General features: G+C 24.9%; 1 long non-coding RNA gene across 1 annotated transcript in view; it reads left to right on the forward strand.

Moving 5' to 3' along the window:
- The first annotated feature begins 5,264 nt into the window (after nt 1-5,264).
- LOC145271126 (uncharacterized) overlaps nt 5,265-22,893 on the forward strand; it is a 29,473-nt gene continuing 11,844 nt past the window's right edge. The window contains exon 1 of the long non-coding RNA XR_013865700.1: nt 5,265-5,634. This is a non-coding gene — a long non-coding RNA (uncharacterized LOC145271126). The remainder of the gene's footprint in view (nt 5,635-22,893) is intronic.

Here is a 22,893-nt window from a genome sequence, read left to right on the forward strand (position 1 = left end):
CAATAATATTCCATTTTCAATGGAGAGTTCGTCTCGATAAGGTCAATAACGTCTCATATTTTTGTCCACTTCTCTATTGAGTGTGTCGGGCTAACCTCTTAGAATAATGTCCCTCAATTCACACAGTGTTACATCCTCATTTGTTATTTGGTGCAACTGAGCTAATTTTGCGGTTAAAAATTCAACAAAATCTACCCTCAAGTCCAGGTTAAGGGCTTCTTTAACCTTTTTATTTTCTAGCCTTTAGAATCCACCCACTGATGTCATATCTTTTCCAGGGCGATATACAATCGTCATTTCATACCCTTAAAAATTTTATAGCATGCATTGGAAAGGAAATTGAGCTACAAATAAATTTTCAAGTTGATCATTCCCAGAGGTTTATGATCATTTTCCATCTGGAACCCACTTTCATGGATGCAAATCCAGAAATCTGGAATCGTTCACAGGCAAAAATAACTGCAAGGAGCTCCCGCTATGTGTTAGCAGAGTGTTGTTCAGTTTTTGTTAAAGATTTGGATGAAAATGCTATGGGTTTTCCTTCTTGATGGAGAACGGCACCAAGGTCTCTACTAGATGCATCGACTTGGATGACGGTTTGTTTTGTAGGGTAAAAGTACGACATCAATACATTTTTGCAAATTATATCCTTGATTTTCTGGAAGTTTTTCTGATGATTTTCTGGCAACTAGTATTCCACTTGTTTTTAAGGAGATTTCTCAATGTCACGGTTGAAACAATGTCCTTCCTTCTGTGCAATCCTCATTAAATTGTAACATTTCTTGTTCTTCTTTGGTTTCTTCAAAAACAATGACATCATCGATCAGCCTGAGAGTGCCAGGCTACTTCTACAGTATCATCTCCATCTTTTAGATAAACACACCTTGAGACATCACCCGACCAAAAGGCATCCGTTGAAAACATAATCTTCCAAAAGGGAAGTTGAAGGTAGTCAACAGTTGTAAGACTGAATCGAGTTTGATATACCAATAGCCATTTTTAGTATCCAAGTTATAAAAATATTTGACACCAGATAGTTTATGTGCATGTTCTTCCATTGTATGGTTTTTGTAATGGCATCTCATGATGACTTTGTTTAAATCTTTCGGATCTAAAAACAGGCGGAATTTCCATTGTTTTTACGCACATAAACAAAGCTGTTGACCCATTCTGCAGGCTCTGTTACTTTTCATATGACACCTTGTTTTACCATATTTTCCGAGTCAGTCTGGACTTCTTCCCTCATATGTATGGGACATTTTCTCTGTGCACGTATAACAAGGTGGTTGTCTGGTGTAAAGATAATATGGTATTCACCCTCAAAATAACGCATATTGATAGCAGGTCCTTCTGTATTCGCAACAAAGAACTTGACGGTTTTCCGTTTTCCTTTGTGTGAACAAGGTATTTTATGGATCTGTGCGGTTTTATATTAGAACAATTATATGCTGTTAAAACAGTTGAGGCGCTTTAACACTATTTAAACGAGATTTTGTAGTCGATAAATAGAATCTTTAGATAAAAGAAAACGATGGTTTCTACTGAATTTTGTCAATTTTAATAAATTACAATGGTAGCTTCCAAATTATGAAGTCGAAATTACATGAATATTACTAAATTGTGAAAAAACTACTTTAATCGTGTTAGCAGGTAAAAAATTGCTGCCATCGTGTTTCAATCGAAACAGAAAAAATACCTATCTTTTCAACTCGCCTGTCTTATGATAGTTTTCTTTAAATTCTATATATATTTTCTTTATTAAATAATTTTCTACCTAATCGATTTTCGTAATTTTTGGATATAATCATCTAAAAGGAATACGTTGATACCATTGTTTTCATGTGAAATTCAGAATTACGATTTACGAAATTTCGTCCTAATAGTGTAACAGCGCCTAGTTGGTTCATCCTTGTTGCATCGAGGAGTGTTTGTTCTGCTACATTTATCAGGTATGGAAACATTTTCTGGAAGGTATGTAGGCTCTTGTATCATCTTAAGCTTTCCGAAAGTGTGTGCCTGGGTGGTTGGGGTACTATTATAGGGTTTGTAAAAATTTCTTGCCGTCGGTCACTTTGTTTTTGGAGAGAGTCGAAAAACATTAGTTGAAACTTATTAAATATTCCTTCATTGTCCCTCTGGAAACCATTTACAGAGTGAACACGGTTGCTGTGTTTCTGGTGCTTGTACTGCTTCCTTTGTATTTCTCGGTGTCCTGGTTTACTATTTGCCTCCTTCCATGTTGTGAGTGTTGCCACATTCTCTGTTGCTTTCTCATTTCTGTTGGTGCAGACTTTGTCACAATGATTTCTCCATCCACAAGCTTAACATATTACACCGCATGCTGGACGTTTTCCATTTGGATTATAGCCTTTGTATTTCACTGCATCTCTTTTTTCTTTTCGTTCGTAGAATTCAGCTGATTGTCCAATGTGGTCTATGGAAGCTTCATGTGTTCTGCCACAGTTTATAGCTCCCTGCAATGTCAAATCTTTACCCTTTGTTAGAAGTTGTGGTACGTCTACAGTTTATCGTCGAAATTTTTCTCGCACCTGTCGTTAAAATCCAGAGAAAAATCAGTATAATAAACTATGGCCAAAGTTAGAAATAAATAACCAAAAAATTAACCCAGATATTAATTACTTCTAGAAAGAACTACGATAAAAAGTAAATAAAGAAAGTGAAAGAGAACATATATCCGTAATTGTTTAATTGGAAATGTTTTGATTTAAAAAATGAAAACGGGGAAGTTTTTCATGAAACGTATATTTTTTTTTAAACAGAAAATGAAAAACACATATTTATAATTGTCTCAACTGGGCGAGCGCAATTTGAAAACCAAAATATTTACCTATAACAATGTATCTAAATATAATTGTTAAGACATTTATTTAAAAGACTGCGTAAGAAAATATAATTTTAATAAAACAATTTGGTGACGAAAGCAGTGGCGTAGCATCCGATTTTGCCGGCCGGGGCGGTCATAAAATCTGCCGCCTTTCCCCTAGTGGAATATAATTGCCCCCCCCCCCGGTGGCATACAATTACATCCCCCCCCCCGCTTGAATAGTATTACCCGTTGTGCCCCCCACCGCTGGCATATGATTACCTCTTTTGTGAATCACCTAGGGACATATTTTTCCGATTCCGATACCTCCAAAAGATCCATTTTTTTTACAAACTTTTCTGTATAAAATTTAAGATATTTTGTTAGGTTTTATTTATTTTTTCCATTTTTTATTTTTATCCTCACAAAATGCCGCGCCCTGGTATGCGCCGCTCGTAAAATAGGGGCACATTTTTATGATTCCAATACCTCCAAAAGTTCCAATTTTTTTACAAATTTCCCGGTATAAAATTTAGGATATTTTGTTAGGTTTTATTTATATTTTATTTTCTACTTTCAACCTCTAATGTGCCGTTCATAAAATAGGGACACATTTTTCTGATTCCGATATCTCTAAAAGTTCCAATGTTTTGCAACATTTTCGGAATAAAATTTCAGATTTTTTGTTAGCTTTCATTTATTTTTATTCATTTTTTTACCCTCTCAAAATGCCGTCCCCTGGTACGTGCCGCCCGGGGGCGGAACCCTCCCGCCCCGCCCTTAATCCCCCACTGGACGAAAGCAACATTGGATTTTTATAAAATAGGGTTGTTGTTGTTGTTTTTTCGAACAAATGAATAATTTTAATGATTTTTTTTTTTAATTAAAGCAATTTTGAAGGAAGTTCAGTCACACACACACACACACACACACACATGCCACTGGACGAAAGCAACATTCGATTTTTATAAAATAGAGTTGTTTTTTTCCGAACAAATAAATAATTTTAATGAAATATTTTTTGAATTAAAGCAATTTGGAAGGGAGTTCAGTCACTCACACACACACATACACGCACACTCGTGCACAAATAAACGAACCTTTATTCATTTGAATTTTTCCTGCACATTTTGCAAATAAATATATTTTGTCAGCAACAGCACAAGTTCAAATACGCCCACACACCTTTCTGAAACAACAAAAGTAAAATGAACATATTTTTGGCGTACGTAGTTGAAAGCACCATCACGTGACACACATAACTAATAAGAAAATTAAAAAGATTGTCTTTTTAACGCTTTTCCAGAAACCAAAATATCAGCAGTAGCAATCGGGTTTTGGAGCCGCCCAAAATGTATAAAACAGTCGTCTACTGAGAGATTTCAGCCTTTTCCCTTTCAGCTCCCTTCGACGGCACAACGAGAACATGCCTCTAATGTTCACAACATCGTCACTGCCAATACCGTCAACACCGCCATACACACGCCACGCGGACACTAAAAAATCACTTGCATTCATTCCGCACATCTTCTGACTTAATAACAACAGATCTCTATCGAATTACTTTCCTCGTGGGACTGTTTAAGTAAGGCGAACTACGCCAGATAAACATACACTTTAAATTAATCTTATTATATTCACGCAGGATTTAACCTACAAAACTCATTAATTCCACGAAGGACTTTATCCTAACATTTTAATCATAATGACTTCGAAAGAACTCTCATCAATTGAAATCTTGTGTAATCACCTCATTGTGTTTGTTAAAAAGTAAATGCGATTTAAATCAGAATGAGGTGTCGTTTTGTTTCATCCCTTTTTTTGGGGGGGGGATTTAATTTAATTTCACTTAAACTTCTGAACCCTTACAAGGGTCAACAACAAATTGATTTAAATGAAACCGAAAATTCATTATCCAGTTTCATTTTTTTGTTATTTATTTCCTCCTTCGGTCATAGTTTAAAATACTGATTCTCTCTCGCATTTTAACGACAGATGCACGAAAAATTGCGCCTCATTTTTCGGCGATAAACTGTAGAAGTACCGAAGTTGGTTTTGAAGTTCTGGATATTTCGCTCTATATATGACTTGCTCTATAATTCGTGAATATAATCAGTGAATATGCCGCATTACCAATTTTAACTTCATTTTATTAAAACGTTTATGGCTTCAATAGCAATAGTAACTTCCGGTTAAAGTGTGACGCTGCTTTATAAAAACGTCGATTGTTTTTACCATATTAATGTTATAATTATTTTATCTTTAAGCATCGATATAATTTATTCCATTATTTAATATGCTTTAAGAATGATTGGAAAACAATAGCACATTTTTAACTAATGAACGGGCATTTTTTCTCGAGGAACGAAATAATGATTACACCGCTTTAAGATGACCTTACTTGTGACTTTGCCGGGCGTAACTGCAAAACTTCCTTTATTTAATTATTTAATATGCTCTAAACATAGTTGGAAAACGATTCTCTACATTTTGAACTAATGAACGGACATTGTTACAGGAGGAACGAAATAATTATTACACCGTCTTAAAATGACCTAAATTCATTGTTCTTTAACAGCTGATTTTCTCTTGAAATAATTTCACGGTTAAATTGTGTTTTTCATCTTTTAATTTTGATTCTTTTATATTTTCATATATTTTATTTCTTAATGAATTGGACACACAAAACAAAAGTTGTATCAATTTACTAAAGAAATCCTAACAAGCAAAACAAATTTTCTGTTTTGAACACAAAAGAAAAAAAAGCGAGTTCATCCCACTTTTTTCGTATTGAATTCCTGGAATGAAAGGTAAGTTATTATTATTTTTTTCCTTTTTATACACTTTTCCAATATTTACATCCAATAACTTTAAAAATAATATGAAACGTTAAAATAAGTTTTTTTGCAATCCAATAAAAAATATTATTTATTCGAAAAAAACAACAACTATTTATTTTATAAAAATCAGATGTTGCTTTCATTCATTTAATCCGATAACTTTTATATATACTTCAAAATAAATCATCATCATCATCATTGTTTATACACTTCAAAATAAATTAAATCCGATAACTTTTAATATAATCTGTAACATTGAAGTTAGTTTATATTTTCATTGCAATTAATTAAAATATATATATATATTGATTTCGCCATGCCTTATAACATACGTGAATAAAAAAATGATTCTCCCATTAAAAAAAAGAAATCTTGTAAAAATATATTTTTCAATCGAATATTTAGATTTTTGCACATAATGTGTTTATTTCAGTAAAACTGAGAAAATAATAATAATTGTCATATATAAAATAATTTAATTCGAAGTTGGTTGAATTGTTAGACAACTGAGCACACACACAAAAAAAAACTTTTTTTTAATATTTGTTTTAACATGTTCCGATGAGGGACCAGATTTACGGAGAATGTCACCAGTGTTGTGATGGCGAATAGGATAACGTTTTTCTAGTACATCAACGTAAACAAAAACATTAAAAGTTGTCCGAATCAGCGTTAAAGTGAAGACGAATATAAAAGTTTGATAAATGATACCTTATGCTACAACAGAACAATCAAAGGAGCAAGGACGAAAGTTTCATTTAAAAAAAAACAAAAAAAACAATGTGGTTTTAAAAAAAAGGTTTTAAACTTCGGATTGACAGGTAAATTTCTAAAAAAAAACACTTCTTTTTTGTTTTAAATTTGAATATATCATTTATTGATCTTTTATCTTCAATTTGTGATATATAAAACTTTTGTGATTAAATTAATTATTTACTTTTTAATAGACATTTGAAAATGGGGGGGGGGTCGTGAATAAAAAAAAACGTTTGTCTAAAATATTATAATCGCTTTATTGGAAAAAGCATAAAATTTCACATTGACCCTGAAAATATCGTAAAAATTGAATCAATAGAAAAATTCTGATAGATTTTTAAAGTTTAAAAATCGAAAAATAATTAACTCGGTAAATTCAATTGATTTCATTACTGCTTTAAAAAAATATTTCTATTGCTTTTTATACAACTTATATAGTTTATTTTGGAAGTATAATCCGTAAAGAAAATAAGCAACCCACTTTTAAAAGAACAATTAAAGGAGCAAGGACGACGAAAGTTTCATTAAAAAAAACAACGTGGTTTAAAAAAAAAAAGGTTTTAAACTTCGGACTTTACAGTTAAATTTCTAAAAAACACTTCTTTTTTTGTTTTAAATTTGAATATATTATTTATGGATCTTTTATCTTCAATTTGTGATATATAAAACTTTGGTGATTAAATTAAGATTTTTTTTTAATAATGTGTTTATTTCAGTAAAACTTATGAATTCTAACAATATAATAATAATTATCATATACAAAATAATTTAATTCGAAGTTGGTTGAATTGTTAGACAACTGAGCAAAAAAAAAGTTTTTTTTTTTTAAATATTTAATTGTTTTAACATGTTACGATGAGGGACCAGATTAACGGAGAGAGTCACCAGTGTTGCAATGGTGAATAGGATAACGTTTTTCTAGTAACTCAATGTAAACAAAAACATTAAAAGTTGTCCAAATCAGCGTTAAAGTGAAGCTGAATATAAAAGTTTGATACAACAGAAAAACTAAAGGAGCAAGGACAAAATTTTCATTAAAAAAAAAAACAAGAACAAAAAAAAGGTTTTCAACTTCGGACTTGCAGGTACATTTCTAAAAAACGCTTCTTTTTTGTTTTAAATGTGAATATATTATTTATTGAGCTTTTATCTTAAGTTTGTGATATATAAAACTTTGGTGATTAAATTAATTATTTACTTTTTAATAGACATTTGAAAATAGGGGGGGGGGCGTGAATTAAAAAAACGTTTGTCTAAAATATTATATTCGCTTTAGTGGAAGAGCATAAAAGTTCACATTGACCCTGAAAATATCGTAAAAATTGAATCAATAGAAAAATTCTGATAGATTTTTAAAGTTTAAAAATCGAAAAATAATTAACTCGGTAAATTCAATTGATTTCATTACTGCTTTAAAAAAATATTTCTATCGTAAAAATTGACCCTGCAATATCGTAAAAATTGAATCAATAGAAAAATTCTGATAGATTTTTAAAGTTTAAAAATTGAAAAATAGTTAACTCGGTAAATTCAATTGCTTTCATTACTGCTTTTTTTTAAATAAAAAAATAATATTTCTATTACTTTTAATACAACTTAGTGAGTTTAATCTGGAAGTATAATCCATAAAGAAAAAAAACAACCCACTTTTAAAAGAGAAATTACGAGTTTTTTTTTAATTATTTTATTCGCAGTTTTATGTGAGGGGTGTCAAAAATTCCCCCCAAATTCTGATACACCTAGAACACCAACTACTCTAATTTGGTTTTTAGAGTTATTCAAGGTCGCTGAAAACGAATCTGAAATCCAATCCGTCGCAAATTTATCGTTTTCATGATATGAACCCTTTTACCCCGGGACTATTATACATCATTTCACCGCCTTCAGTAGTGTTTATTAGAGTAAAGTGACTTATCATATGGAGGAATCTTTAGTAGACATTTTGAAATAACAAGAAAGTTTTTTAAAAAGTGGTTCAGTTTTTTATTTTGTGTTGTTACATAGTTTTTAATGCTTTTTAATTGAATTAAGTTTTCACGAGCGTTTTAAAAAAATATTTTTATGTTTTCATACTTTGGGGGTATTAAATTATAGAACTTGTTTAGTTTAACAGGTGCTTCAGCAGTTTAATTAACCATTTTTCCATAAGTAAGGCACCGACATTTACCGAGTGGATTACCATTTAACATTTTACAAATATCCTATTTACATTGGGGATGGGGGCGGTTGAGTGGCGGGAGTAGTTGTGGCAAAATTTTGTGCTTATGCATTTTTCGTACCGCGCTATTTGTAAATAGTGTTTTCAGGTTAATTCAAGTTTCACAAAAATATTTGTATTCAATCCTAAGTATAATTACAAGGTAAAAATGACTTTGTAAATAAAAACATTATTTCAGCACGATACCAAAAATATATAAGTACCCAATAGTATGCACCTCCAAAAGACACCACAGACTTAACACCCCTATATGTAAAACGATGTAACTTTATTATAAATTAATATTATCAATATAACTTTTGTACCATTTAGAAGAAGAAGCAGCAAGTAAACTAGTAATAATTTAAAAAACAATTTCATCGTAGGAAAATAATGAAATTGCGACACGAAAATCGTGTTTACATAATTGGCGTTCTCATGTAGTAAGAATTCCGAACGTGAAAACATACCCGTGATTAATAAATCTAGCAAAAATCAAGTAATGGTCCGATTTTCGTGAAATATTTTATACTTATCTATTTTAGAATGAAATTACATGTAAAATGCAGTTTCCGTAAAATATACGAGAGGAAATATTTTTTTTAAGTGAGTGCCCCCCCATATTGCTTTTTTTCGAAATTTGAACAAAATATATTTAAATCTATCGAAATTTCTTTTTATTATGAAACATAAGAGTTTAAATAAAGAAAATATATTTATTTAAAAAAAAATTAAATACACATATTGAATAAAAACTTACCTTAAAATTGCAATTAAAAAATGATATAAATTGAATTTTATTATGCTTTTTTTCAAATAGCGCTTTTCAGATAGTGATATATACTATAATCACTTGAATTGCCAAGAAAAATAAACTTCCTAAAAATTAATTTATTTTTAAAAGATTAAAACAATTAAAATACCATTATTTCAAAATGGTCCGTTACAATATAGATTTTTCATTAATTGTTTCAATTTTTTTAAATATTAAGTTTTAATATAAACATGGCTCTTGTCAGCTATTTTATCGCCACATTAAAACCGACTTGAAAATATTATTGCACAAATATTTAGCATTTTGTAGCCCCCCCCCGTTATAATTTGTTTGACTCTTTTTACCAAACTAAATATTGAAGCCAGTATTTAACCAAATGAACATTCAGTAAAACCGTATTTCATATTTAATATACAAATGTTTATAATATTATTAATCATAAAACTGTGTAAATCTTAAAATTGAACAAAATTATTACAAAGATTAAGTTTGAAGAAGATGAACGAAGATTTTAAAAAATCATTAAGTCGCTTCTGCCTTTCAATAGTTCGTATAGTTCACAGAAATCATGCATATTTTTTCACGTTTGATTGGCAATAATTAATATCATAACATTGTACTTTTTATTGTTTAAGTTTTTTGATTATAAAAACACATTTACTCATTTGAAAACTTCATCTTGAGTTATTTCTTTTTTTTAAACAATGTGGTTAATTAAATTAAATTTTAATTACAGCCTTACATGTGAAATAATAACGTAATTAAATTCTACCCATTTAAAATTTGTGAAACATTTCTAATATAAATAATCATCAAAACTCAAACACAAAGTGAAATTTTATGTTTTTATCCTCCACGCTTATTGCTATTTTAGTAAAAAGGGAATTACTGTATGGTCATCTTTTTTCAGGAAAAAATATATAATTATTAATTCTTGTTGCCCTCCATTTTGAAATCTCAAATATATTTTTTTATTCATTATTTATGGATACTTTTTATAAACTAATCTAAAATTTTATATATCTCTCCTATTATGTTAAAGGTGACCTTCATTTTGAAATCTAAAATATATATTTTTTTCATTATTTATGGATACTTTTTATAAACTAATCTAAAATGTTTTAAGTCTCTGCTATTATATTAAAGTTAACCTCCATTTTGAAATCTTCAATATAGTTTTGTTTCATTAATTATGGATACTTTTTATAAACTAATCTAAAATTTTATATATCTCTACTATCATAAAAAGTTTACCTCCATTTTGAAATCTGAAACATTATTTATTCATTATTTATGGATACTTTTTATAAACTAATCTAAAATTGTACATATCTCTACTATCATAAAAAGTTGACCTCCATTTTGAAATCTAAAATATATTTTTTTTCATTATTTAGAGATACTTTTTACAAACTAATCTAAAATTTTATATATCTCTACTATTATATTAAAGTTAACATCCGTTTTGAAATCTGAAATATATTTTTTATTCATTATTTATGGATACTTTTTATAAATTTATCTAAAATGTTATATATCTCTACTACCATATGAAAGTTGACCTCCATTTTGAAATCTGAAACATATTATTTATTCATTATTTATGGATACTTTTATAAACTAATCTAAAATGTTATATATCTCTACTATCATATTAAAGTTGATCTCCATTTTGAAATCTATAATATATTTTTTGTTCATTATTTATGGATACTTTTTATAAACTAATCTAAAATTGTATATGTCTGTACTATCATATTAAGTTGACCTCCATTTTGAAATCTGAAATATATTTTTTTATCATTATTTATGGATACTTTTTATAAACTTATCTAAAATTTTATATATCTCTATTATTATATTAAAGTTGACCTCCATTTTGAAATCTGAAATATATTTTTTTATTCATTATTTATGAATACTCTTTATAAACTGTTCTAAAATTTTATATATCTCTACTATTATATTATAGTTGACCTCAATTTTGAAATCTGAAATATATTTTTTATTTATAATTTATGGATACTTTTTATAAACTAATCGAAAATTTAATAGATCTCTACTATTATATTAAAGTTGACCTCCATTTTGAAATCTGAAATATATTTTTTTATTCATTATTTATGGATATTTTTTTAAACTAATCTAAAATGTTATATATCTCTACTATTATATGAAAGTTAACATCAATTTTGAAATCTGAAATATATTTTTTATTCATTATTTATGGATACTTTTTATAAATTTATCTAAAATGTTATATATCTCTATTATTATATTAAAGTTGACCTCCATTTTGAAATCTGAAATATATTTTTTTATTCATTATTTATGAATACTCTTTATAAACTGTTCTAAAATTTTATATTCCTCTACTATTATATTAAATTGAACCTCCATTTTCAACTCTGAAATATATGTTTTATTCATTATTTATGGATACTTTTTATAAAATAATCTAAAATTTTATATATCTCTATTATTATATATAAATTAACCTCCATTTTTAAATCTTTAATATATTTTTTATTCTTTATTAATGGATACTTTTTATAAACTTATCTAAAATTGTTTATATCTCTTCTGTTATATTAAAGTTGACCTCAATTTTAAAATCTGAAATATATTTTTGTTCATTATTTATGGATATTTTTTAAATTAATCTAAAATGGTATATATCTCTTCTGTTATATAAAAGTTGACCTCCATTTTGAAATCTGAAATATATTTTTCATTTATTATTTATGTATACTTTTTATAAACTTTTCTTAAATTTTATATATCTCTACTATAATATTAAAGTTGCCCTCCATTTTGAAATCTGAAATATAGTATGTTATTCATTGTTTATTGATACTTTTTATAAACTTATCTAAAATTTTATATATCTCTACTATTATAATAAAGTTTACCTCCATTTTGAAATCTTAAATATATTTTTTTTCATTATTTATGGATACTTTTTATAAACTACTCTAAAATTTTATATATATCTACTATTATATTAAAGTTGACCCTCATTTTGAAATCTGAAATATATATTTTTTTTCATTATTTTTGGATACTTTTCATAAACTAATCTAAAATTTTATATATATATACTATTATATTAAAGTTGACCCTCATTTTGAAATCTGACATATATTTTTATTCATTATTTTTGGATACTTTTGATAAACTTATCATAAATGTTATATATCTCTTCTGTTATATTAAAGTTGACCTCCATTTTTAAATCTGAAATATATTTTTTGTTCATTATTTATGGATACTTTTTATAAACTAATCTAAAATAATATATATCTATACTATCATATTAAAGTTGACCTCTATTTGTAAATCTTAAATATAGTTTTTTATTCATTATTTATGGATACTTTTTATAAACTACTCTAATATTTTATATTCCTCTGCTATTATATTAAAGTTAACCTCCATTTTGAAATCTAAAATATATTTTTTTATTCATTATTTATGGATACTTTTTATAAACTAATCTAAAATTTTATATATCTCTCCTATTATGTTAAAGGTGACCTTCAGTTTGAAATCTAAAATATATATTTTTGTCATTATTAATGGATACTTTTTATAAACTAATCTAAAATTGTTTATATCTCTTCTGTTATATTAAAGTTGACCTCCATTTTTAAATCTGAAATATATTTTTTGTTCATTATTTATGGATATTTTTTAAACTAATCTAAAATGGTATACATCTCTTCTGTTATATAACAGTTGACCTCCATTTTGAAATCTTAAATATATTTTTTTATTCATTATTTATGGATAATTTTTATAAACTAATCCAAAATTTATTATTCCTCTACTATTATATTAAAGTGAACCTCCATTTTGTAATCTGAAATATATTTTTTATTCATTATTTATGTATACTTTTTATAAACTTATCTAAAATTTTATATATCTCTACTATTATAATAAAGTTGACCTCCATTTTGAAATCTGAAATATATTTTTTTTTCATTATTTATGGATACTTTTTATAAATTTATCTAAAATGTTATATATCTCTACTACCATATAAAAGTTGACCTCCATTTTGAAATCTGAAACATATTATTTATTCATTATTTATGGATACTTTTATAAACTAATCTAAAATGTTATATATCTCTACTATCATATTAAAGTTGATCTCCATTTTGAAATCTATAATATATTTTTTGTTCATTATTTATGGATACTTTTTATAAACTAATCTAAAATTGTATATGTCTGTACTATCATATTAAGTTGACCTCCATTTTGAAATCTTAAATATATTTTTTTATCATTATTTATGGATAATTTTTATAAACTTATCTAAAATTTTATATATCTCTATTATTATATTAAAGTTAACCTCCATTTTGAAATCTTAAAAATATTTTTTTATTCATTATTTATGGATACTTTTTATAAATTAATCTAAAATGTTATATATCTCTACTATCATATTAAAGTTGACCTCCATTTTGAAATCTGAAATATATTTTTTTATTCATTATTTATGTATACTTTTTATAAATTAATCTTAAATGTTATATATCTCTACTATCATATTAAAGTTGACCTCAATTTTGTAATCTGAAATATAATTTTTTATTCATTATTTATGGATACTTTTTATAAATTAATCTAAAATAATATATATCTCTACTATCATATTAAAGTTGACCTCAATTTTGTAATCTGAAATATAATTTTTTATTCATTATTTATGAATACTCTTTATAAACTGTTCTAAAATTTTATATATCTCTACTATTATATTATAGTTGACCTCAATTTTGAAATCTGAAATATATTTTTTATTTATAATTTATGGATACTTTTTATAAACTAATCGAAAATTTAATAGATCTCTACTATTATATTAAAGTTGACCTCCATTTTGAAATCTGAAATATATTTTTTTATTCATTATTTATGGATATTTTTTTTAAACTAATCTAAAATGTTATATATCTCTACTATTATATGAAAGTTAACATCAATTTTGAAATCTGAAATATATTTTTTATTCATTATTTATGGATACTTTTTATAAATTTATCTAAAATGTTATATATCTCTACTATCATATTAAAGTTGACCTCCATTTTGAAATCTGAAATATATTTTTATATTCATTATTTATGGATACTTTTTATAAACTAATCTAAAATTTTATATTCCTCTACTATTATATTAAATTGAACCTCCATTTTCAACTCTGAAATATATGTTTTATTCATTATTTATGGATACTTTTTATAAAATAATCTAAAATTTTATATATCTCTATTATTATATATAAATTAACCTCCATTTTTAAATCTTTAATATATTTTTTATTCTTTATTAATGGATACTTTTTATAAACTTATCTAAAATTGTTTATATCTCTTCTGTTATATTAAAGTTGACCTCCATTTTAAAATCTGAAATATATTTTTGTTCATTATTTATGGATATTTTTTAAACTAATCTAAAATGGTATATATCTCTTCTGTTATATAAAAGTTGACCTCCATTTTGAAATCTGAAATATATTTTTCATTTATTATTTATGTATACTTTTTATAAACTTTTCTTAAATTTTATATATCTCTACTATAATATTAAAGTTGCCCTCCATTTTGAAATCTGAAATATAGTATGTTATTCATTGTTTATTGATACTTTTTATAAACTTATCTAAAATTTTATATATCTCTACTATTATAATAAAGTTTACCTCCATTTTGAAATCTTAAATATATTTTTTTTCATTATTTATGGATACTTTTTATAAACTACTCTAAAATTTTATATATATCTACTATCATATTAAAGTTGACCCTCATTTTGAAATCTGAAATATATATTTTTTTTCATTATTTTTGGATACTTTTCATAAACTAATCTAAAATTTTATATATATATACTATTATATTAAAGTTGACCCTCATTTTGAAATCTGACATATATTTTTATTCATTATTTTTGGATACTTTTGATAAACTTATCATAAATGTTATATATCTCTTCTGTTATATTAAAGTTGACCTCCATTTTTAAATCTGAAATATATTTTTTGTTCATTATTTATGGATACTTTTTATAAACTAATCTAAAATAATATATATCTCTACTATCATATTAAAGTTGACCTCTATTTGTAAATCTTAAATATAGTTTTTTATTCATTATTTATGGATACTTTTTATAAACTACTCTAATATTTTATATTCCTCTGCTATTATATTAAAGTTAACCTCCATTTTGAAATCTAAAATATATTTTTTTATTCATTATTTATGGATACTTTTTATAAACTAATCTAAAATTTTATATATCTCTCCTATTATGTTAAAGGTGACCTTCAGTTTGAAATCTAAAATATATATTTTTGTCATTATTAATGGATACTTTTTATAAACTAATCTAAAATTGTTTATATCTCTTCTGTTATATTAAAGTTGACCTCCATTTTTAAATCTGAAATATATTTTTTGTTCATTATTTATGGATATTTTTTAAACTAATCTAAAATGGTATACATCTCTTCTGTTATATAACAGTTGACCTCCATTTTGAAATCTTAAATATATTTTTTTATTCATTATTTATGGATAATTTTTATAAACTAATCCAAAATTTATTATTCCTCTACTATTATATTAAAGTGAACCTCAATTTTGTAATCTGAAATATATTTTTTATTCATTATTTATGTATACTTTTTATAAACTAATCTAAAATTTTATATATCTCTACTATTATAATAAAGTTGACCTCCATTTTGAAATCTGAAATATATTTTTGTTTCATTATTTATGGATACTTTTTATAAATTTATCTAAAATGTTATATATCTCTACTACCATATAAAAGTTGACCTCCATTTTGAAATCTGAAACATATTATTTATTCATTATTTATGGATACTTTTATAAACTAATCTAAAATGTTATATATCTCTACTATCATATTAAAGTTGATCTCCATTTTGAAATCTATAATATATTTTTTGTTCATTATTTATGGATACTTTTTATAAACTAATCTAAAATTGTATATGTCTGCACTATCATATTAAGTTGACCTCCATTTTGAAATCTTAAATATATTTTTTTATCATTATTTATGGATAATTTTTATAAACTTATCTAAAATTTTATATATCTCTATTATTATATTAAAGTTAACCTCCATTTTGAAATCTTAAAAATATTTTTTTATTCATTATTTATGGATACTTTTTATAAATTAATCTAAAATGTTATATATCTCTACTATCATATTAAAGTTGACCTCCATTTTGAAATCTGAAATATATTTTTTTATTCATTATTTATGGATACTTTTTATAAATTAATCTTAAATGTTATATATCTCTACTATCATATTAAAGTTGACCTCAATTTTGTAATCTGAAATATAATTTTTTATTCATTATTTATGGATACTTTTTATAAATTAATCTAAAATAATATATATCTCTACTATCATATTAAAGTTGACCTCAATTTTGTAATCTGAAATATAATTTTTTATTCATTATTTATGAATACTCTTTATAAACTGTTCTAAAATTTTATATATCTCTACTATTATATTATAGTTGACCTCAATTTTGAAATCTGAAATATATTTTTTATTTATAATTTATGGATACTTTTTATAAACTAATCGAAAATTTAATAGATCTCTACTATTATATTAAAGTTGACCTCCATTTTGAAATCTGAAATATATTTTTTTATTCATTATTTATGGATATTTTTTTTAAACTAATCTAAAATGTTATATATCTCTACTATTATATGAAAGTTAACATCAATTTTGAAATCTGAAATATATTTTTTATTCATTATTTATGGATACTTTTTATAAATTTATCTAAAATGTTATATATCTCTACTATCATATTAAAGTTGACCTCCATTTTGAAATCTGAAATATATTTTTATATTCATTATTTATGGATACTTTTTATAAACTAATCTAAAATAATATATATCTCTACTATCATATTAAAGTTGACCTCTATTTGTAAATCTTAAATATAGTTTTTTATTCATTATTTATGGATACTTTTTATAAACTACTCTAATATTTTATATTCCTCTGCTATTATATTAAAGTTAACCTCCATTTTGAAATCTAAAATATATTTTTTTATTCATTATTTATGGATACTTTTTATAAACTAATCTAAAATTTTATATATCTCTCCTATTATGTTAAAGGTGACCTTCAGTTTGAAATCTAAAATATATATTTTTGTCATTATTAATGGATACTTTTTATAAACTAATCTAAAATTGTTTATATCTCTTCTGTTATATTAAAGTTGACCTCCATTTTTAAATCTGAAATATATTTTTTGTTCATTATTTATGGATATTTTTTAAACTAATCTAATATGGTATACATCTCTTCTGTTATATAACAGTTGACCTCCATTTTGAAATCTTAAATATATTTTTTTATTCATTATTTATGGATAATTTTTATAAACTAATCCAAAATTTATTATTCCTCTACTATTATATTAAAGTGAACCTCAATTTTGTAATCTGAAATATATTTTTTATTCATTATTTATGTATACTTTTTATAAACTAATCTAAAATTTTATATATCTCTACTATTATAATAAAGTTGACCTCCATTTTGAAATCTGAAATATATTTTTTTTTCATTATTTATGGATACTTTTTATAAATTTATCTAAAATGTTATATATCTCTACTACCATATAAAAGTTGACCTCCATTTTGAAATCTGAAACATATTATTTATTCATTATTTATGGATACTTTTATAAACTAATCTAAAATGTTATATATCTCTACTATCATATTAAAGTTGATCTCCATTTTGAAATCTATAATATATTTTTTGTTCATTATTTATGGATACTTTTTATAAACTAATCTAAAATTGTATATGTCTGTACTATCATATTAAGTTGACCTCCATTTTGAAATCTTAAATATATTTTTTTATCATTATTTATGGATAATTTTTATAAACTTATCTAAAATTTTATATATCTCTATTATTATATTAAAGTTAACCTCCATTTTGAAATCTTAAAAATATTTTTTTATTCATTATTTATGGATACTTTTTATAAATTAATCTAAAATGTTATATATCTCTACTATCATATTAAAGTTGACCTCCATTTTGAAATCTGAAATATATTTTTTTATTCATTATTTATGGATACTTTTTATAAATTAATCTTAAATGTTATATATCTCTACTATCATATTAAAGTTGACCTCAATTTTGTAATCTGAAATATAATTTTTTATTCATTATTTATGGATACTTTTTATAAATTAATCTAAAATAATATATATCTCTACTATCATATTAAAGTTGACCTCAATTTTGTAATCTGAAATATAATTTTTTATTCATTATTTATGAATACTCTTTATAAACTGTTCTAAAATTTTATATATCTCTACTATTATATTATAGTTGACCTCAATTTTGAAATCTGAAATATATTTTTTATTTATAATTTATGGATACTTTTTATAAACTAATCGAAAATTTAATAGATCTCTACTATTATATTAAAGTTGACCTCCATTTTGAAATCTGAAATATATTTTTTTATTCATTATTTATGGATATTTTTTTTAAACTAATCTAAAATGTTATATATCTCTACTATTATATGAAAGTTAACATCAATTTTGAAATCTGAAATATATTTTTTATTCATTATTTATGGATACTTTTTATAAATTTATCTAAAATGTTATATATCTCTACTATCATATTAAAGTTGACCTCCATTTTGAAATCTGAAATATATTTTTATATTCATTATTTATGGATACTTTTTATAAACTAATCTAAAATTTTATATTCCTCTACTATTATATTAAATTGAACCTCCATTTTCAACTCTGAAATATATGTTTTATTCATTATTTATGGATACTTTTTATAAAATAATCTAAAATTTTATATATCTCTATTATTATATATAAATTAACCTCCATTTTTAAATCTTTAATATATTTTTTATTCTTTATTAATGGATACTTTTTATAAACTTATCTAAAATTGTTTATATCTCTTCTGTTATATTAAAGTTGACCTCCATTTTAAAATCTGAAATATATTTTTGTTCATTATTTATGGATATTTTTTAAACTAATCTAAAATGGTATATATCTCTTCTGTTATATAAAAGTTGACCTCCATTTTGAAATCTGAAATATATTTTTCATTTATTATTTATGTATACTTTTTATAAACTTTTCTTAAATTTTATATATCTCTACTATAATATTAAAGTTGCCCTCCATTTTGAAATCTGAAATATAGTATGTTATTCATTGTTTATTGATACTTTTTATAAACTTATCTAAAATTTTATATATCTCTACTATTATAATAAAGTTTACCTCCATTTTGAAATCTTAAATATATTTTTTTTCATTATTTATGGATACTTTTTATAAACTACTCTAAAATTTTATATATATCTACTATCATATTAAAGTTGACCCTCATTTTGAAATCTGAAATATATATTTTTTTTCATTATTTTTGGATACTTTTCATAAACTAATCTAAAATTTTATATATATATACTATTATATTAAAGTTGACCCTCATTTTGAAATCTGACATATATTTTTATTCATTATTTTTGGATACTTTTGATAAACTTATCATAAATGTTATATATCTCTTCTGTTATATTAAAGTTGACCTCCATTTTTAAATCTGAAATATATTTTTTGTTCATTATTTATGGATACTTTTTATAAACTAATCTAAAATAATATATATCTCTACTATCATATTAAAGTTGACCTCTATTTGTAAATCTTAAATATAGTTTTTTATTCATTATTTATGGATACTTTTTATAAACTACTCTAATATTTTATATTCCTCTGCTATTATGTTAAATTGAACCTCCATTTTGTAATCTGAAATATATTTTTTATTCATTATTTATGTATACTTTTTATAAACTTATCTAAAATTTTATATATCTCTACTATCATATTAAAGTTGATCTCCATTTTGAAATCTATAATATATTTTTTGTTCATTATTTATGGATACTTTTTATAAACTAATCTAAAATTGTATATGTCTGTACTATCATATTAAGTTGACCTCCATTTTGAAATCTGAAATATATTTTTTTATTCATTATTTATGGATACTTTTTATAAACTAATCTAAAATTTTATATATCTCTCCTATTATGTTAAAGGTGACCTTCATTTTGAAATCTAAAATATATATTTTTGTCATTATTAATGGATACTTTTTATAAACTAATCTAAAATTGTTTATATCTCTTCTGTTATATTAAAGTTGACCTCCATTTTTAAATCTGAAATATATTTTTTGTTCATTATTTATGGATATTTTTTAAACTAATCTAAAATGGTATACATCTCTTCTGTTATATAAAAGTTGACCTCCATTTTGAAATCTTAAATATATTTTTTTATTCATTATTTATGGATAATTTTTATAAACTAATCCAAAATTTTATATTCCTCTACTATTATATTAAAGTGAACCTCCATTTTGTAATCTGAAATATATTTTTTATTCATTATTTATGTATACTTTTTATAAACTTATCTAAAATTTTATATATCTCTACTATTATAATAAAGTTGACCTCCATTTTGAAATCTGAAATATATTTTTTTTTCATTATTTTTGGATACTTTTGATAAACTAATCTAAAATTTTATATATCGCTACTATTATATTAAAGTTGACCTCCATTCTGAAATCTGACATATATTTTTATTCATTATTTATGGATACTTTTGATAAACTTATCATGAATGTTATATATCTCTTCTGTTATATTAAAGTTGACCTCCATTTTTAAATCTGAAATATATTTTTTATTCATTATTTATGGATACTTTTTATAAACTAATCTAAAATAATATATATCTATACTATCATATTAAAGTTGACCTTTATTTGTAAATCTTAAATATAGTTTTTTATTCATTATTTATGGATACTTTTTTATAAACTACTCTAAAATTTTATATTCCTCTGCTATTATATTAAAGTTAACCTCCATTTTGAAATCTTAAATATATTTTTTTATTCATTATTTAGAGATACTTTTTATAAACTAATCTACAATGTTATATATCTCTAATATTATATTAAAGGGACCTTGTGTTAGTTTGTTCCCTATGGACTCCTTAATGAATGCGCTAGTATATATATTGACGAAATTGTAGGTCTCCTAAAAAAGCAACAAGAAAATTTAGAACATCTAAAGGAACCACATATCCGGAAACAAAGGAAAAAAACGTCCAAACATGGAAAACTCTTATTAAAAAGAGAAAAATGGCCTACTACCGTGCAGTCAAATGCAGCGACACCGCCCTAACCTACAGGACATTTTTAACCATGGAGGAGCAGTTTATCCCAAACAAATTCCGAGAAAAAGTCACACCACAAGACACAAAGCAGCAGAAAAAAATTAAAAAAGCCCTAAACATATCAAAACTACAAGCTGAAATCGAAATACAGGAGGACAGAAAGATACACCTCACAGAGGAGTACGCCAAAACCGACGATAAAATACTCACCGACATCAGAAAACTATGCCCCAAAGAGACCCACCAATTCCTTATTGGACTTTGGGAGTCTGAATACAGAGAGGAGGAGGAAAAATCCAAAAGAATTATCGAAAGGAAGATAACCTGGCTAAAGAATCTTCAAGAAAAAGAAAAAAAACGAACAAGTACGAACATGACCAGTCAAACCTACCAAAAACCGAAACATACCCGATTCCAACAGCTGGAGAGATTCCAAAACAAAGGTAAGAAACGAGACACACATCACTCTCAAACATACCCACACAACAGACCCAAACACACACAACGAAACGACCGGAACATATTCATACCATACACCCAGCCCCACCAACAAACTCAACCAAAACTCCCATATAGAACACCACACATCCACACAAGAACACAGACATCATACAAACACAAATACTACTACCAAAATGCTCCAAAAAGCAACATATCAACAACCGACAACCCACTACCACATGACAACACTAAAAGATACAACCTCCCACAACAATACGAAAATAGTTACTACCAACCACGTCACCCAACTCAGCCAAGAACCCACTATCTCTTACCCCACCCCACCCACACAAACCGCCAAAAATCCCCTACTTATCAACCCCCACCGTAACAACCCAATGGAACTAAACCATCCCTATAGATACCACCCAATACAAAACAATCTTTACAACACCCACCCCCAGTATCCCACAGTACAAAACCGACCCCAAAAATACCCCCCACACAAACACAACCAATCCGAATACTCCAGGTACCATCATAACCCATGCATCCCCACAAAACGACACAACTAACCTCCCAACCGAATCAACGAAACTAACGACCCTCACAATCATTTTTTAGGAATCCCTCACAAAATGACAACACCAGACTAGACAACAAAAACCCAA

Source organism: Euprymna scolopes, chromosome 46, assembly GCF_053919585.1.
Source record: "Euprymna scolopes isolate OS-2025 chromosome 46, ASM5391958v1, whole genome shotgun sequence".
Lineage (NCBI taxonomy): Eukaryota > Metazoa > Mollusca > Cephalopoda > Sepiida > Sepiolidae > Euprymna > Euprymna scolopes.